Below are 3637 nucleotides of genomic sequence, written 5' to 3'. Positions count from 1 at the left end.
CAAAAAATAAAAATAAAGGAAGAAAATACATTTGTAGTAAAGTATTACTTATTAAAACATACTGTTATCACGTGTCTTGTTTTATCACAAAATAAAAAAATCCTTCACATAAAAATTTAGGTTTTTCATTGACATTAAACATGTTCATTAAAGTAACTATTGTTTTAATAATACTCAGAACCATTAAATAGTTCTATTATTTGAGCTGTATCTGTTGAATTATATACTTTGATTTTGATGCTGGGAAGTCTAACAGGAAACTGAAAATAATTACCTTCCTCATTTTTTACTTTAAATAGGTTATTCTCAGTTCTTCCTCATTAGAAATACTTGAAGATCCCAAAGTTAAAATTTGAAAATATTAATCTTTGAGCTTGTTGTTAACTTAGAAAATTCATGTAACTACATGCTCGACTTCTGCAATGATGGAATATCTAAAGCCGAGACTTTATCAAGAATCCTTAGAAACAGTGTTGTAGATGAAACAACTTTCCACAGAAACTCAGGCAAGAAAGCAAAGAGGTAGGTCAGAATAGGTTTAGCTCACATTCACATCAAGATCAGGCATCAGATCTTCTGAGTAAATTGAGGGCATGGGGACCTTGGGGTAAGAGTTGAAGGGGGAGAGGGGAGAGGCAGGGAGGGGAGCAGATAAAAATGTAGAGCTCAATAAAAATCAATAAAAAAAGATAATAGCAAGCCCATCTTCCATTTCCTCTTTCTCACATTTTATCTTTCACCAAACAAATTGCTCTTTGTGTGTGGGAGTCATGATTGAGGGAAAGAATGTCTATTTGTTGAAGCATTGTTTCACACACACACACACACACACACACACACTTTTGTAGATTGGTGTTTGATATATTACTTAAATAGTTTGGTAATTATTGCAATCAGATTTAGAGTAAAAACATCTGAATCAAATGTGAAATCCTGTTTTTCTCACCAGTTTTGAGAATGTACAGATTTTATAGCCCAGAAATATCAGTTTAAAAGCAAATATAACTTTGTAATCAGTATGTTTCAATAGCAGTAAAGGATAAGGAGTATAGCCTGAATTGCTACATTAAATATTCCTTTTAGTAAATATTAATTGTGTAACAGAGTAAAATAAATAGAAAGTAGGACACTAGCAAGACATGAAAGTCTTCTGTAATGAGACAATGAATTCACCTAACAAGAGTGACTCAGAATAGACTTTTGTCCTTAAAATACTGTTGCTAATTATTGTATTAATCAAAGTACTGACTAAGTCCTCATCGGAAAATATTGCTCCTTTATGATATCTCTTAAGGTAATTATTCTGCAAAGCAGTAAATTCAGCTTTTCAGTAGGGGACTGAAGTTTAATGTTCAAAAGGGAATGACTCAAAGCTTAATTATGAGTCAGACTTCTCTGATTATTGAGTCTGGTTACAGTTTGGAAAGCAGATGTAAAATATTATCAAACAAATTATATATGAACCAAAAAAGTTAGAGAACGATTCAATCAAATTTCATGAAATCCACTATATCATTGACTTGTCAAACATACTCTTTTGCTGCTTTGTAGATACCTCTGATCCCTATAGTTGCCTATTGTGCTAGCTGTTTAATGTTTGCTATAATTGAGTTCAGAAGACCAGCTGAAGCACATGTAAGGAAAGTTACAGAAAAAAATTCTCCACTTGCCAGGCAGTGGTGGTGCATGCCTTTAATCCCAGCACTCGATGGTGGCGCACGCCTTTAATCCCAGCACTCGGGAGGCAGAGGCAGGAGGATCTTTGTGAGTTCGAGACCAGCCTGGTCTACAGAGCTAGTTCCAGGACAGGCTCCAAAGAAGCCACAGAGAAACCCTGTCTTGAAAAACAAAAAAAAAAAACCCCAGCACTCAGGAGGCAGAGGCAGGCTGATCTCTGTGAGTTCAAGGCCAGCCTGGACTACAAGAGCTAGTTCCAGGACAAGAACCAAAAGCTACGGAGAAACCCTGTCTTGAAAATCAAAAAAAAAAAAATTCTCCACTTATATCTCCAAGCACAGACACATACTTTGTTTAAATAACAGCTTGAGTGTGTATAGGCCATTAGTTATCAAAAATCTACAAATCAGTTCTTGGATTTCAATAGTAGGCTTGAATTTCACAAGTTGCATTTTACATTGGTGAATCAAGACTCTTCTTCACTCATAAGCAAACAGTTGTGATCAAGGCACAAGGGCTGATAAAATAGCATTTTACCTCTTGGTATGAAGATCCAATATACAGGAGAAGGGATGAATTTTCCAACTGCCCTCTCATAATGGGGATGTTAGCATATTTTCATAACATATACACACTAAACTCTGCAAATGATTTTCAGAGCAAATCTTAGACTACACAAATGTTACTGGACAGGGTTAATTCCAAAAGAAAATGGGATGGTGGTCAATATGGGTATTAACTTGACTGCAACTGGATTCACCTAAAACACAAACCACTGAAGTATTCCTGCGAGGTTTTTTTTTTTTTTCCTTGGTCAGATTATTTGAAGAAGGACAATCCAACCTAAGTGTGGTAATACCTTATGGCTCTACCCCAGATTAATGGTTTAGAAGAATGCTATGTTTTCCTGTTAGCCCTCAGTCTTACTGGCCAGTTTGAATTCAGGCATCCTATTGCTGATTTTTTTTTGCTGATTGTAGAACAATTTCTTCAGGTTTTCAATGTAGACTGATCATCAAAAACTCTTCGATAATCCTTCAGGACACAGGGTTAGATTAGAACTGCTGAGACCCCAGACTGTAGACTGAATAACCACCTGAGTCTGTCTCTCCAGTGTTAACATCCATTGTTGGGCTACCTGAACTGTATCCTGTAAGCCAGTGTAACAGATTCCCTTTAGACAAATATATTCATTTTTACAAATTCTGTTCTTTTTGCAATCCCTGACAAATACAGTTGGACAGTTAAGATAAGACCATTTTCTCATTTTTCCTTATTGTAGCAAAGTGAAAGCTCCCAGGGAATAAAAACATTCAAGCTGGCAAATTGATGCTAGGTTGTTCTAAATCAAAAGAGCCAACCATTTTATATATTTCTTAAAATTTGACAATGAACATGACTTCGGTATGCATGAACATTGGGAATATAGCATTATACTCTTGCCTTTCATACAAAATGTGAGGTTTATATTTTACCCTATAAGGATATTTTTTTGTTTAATTTTTAATGAGAAAAAGGTTTTATTTGTCTTACAATTCCATTTACAGTCCATATGGCAGAGAACTTAAAGCATCACATCCACAGTGCATAACAGAGAGAAGATAAAGGCATAGTCTCTCCTGATTGCTTGCTATCTTCATTGTTCACCATTCAGGACTCAGCCTAGGAAACAGGGCCACCCACAGTAGGGTTGGTCTCTCTAAATCAATTAGTAATCAAGTCAATCTCAAATCATTCTGGTCTAGGGATTTCCTCAGTTGAGGCTGCTTTCTCAGATTATTCTAGATTGTGTCAGTCTGACAAAGGTAGGGAGCACAGGGCCCTGAACATTGGAACCAGCATATCTTACAGGATACTTTGATGCTACTGGGAGTAGGGAAGTGATCACAAAGGATAAGGTAGGGAGATATTGCAGTATGTTCCCCTTGGTTAATAGTTTTATTTATTTTAAAACATTTTA

This window comes from Microtus ochrogaster, chromosome 10, assembly GCF_000317375.1.
Source record: "Microtus ochrogaster isolate Prairie Vole_2 chromosome 10, MicOch1.0, whole genome shotgun sequence".
Classification (NCBI taxonomy): Eukaryota; Metazoa; Chordata; class Mammalia; order Rodentia; family Cricetidae; genus Microtus; species Microtus ochrogaster.
This window is presented reverse-complemented; position numbering follows the sequence as displayed.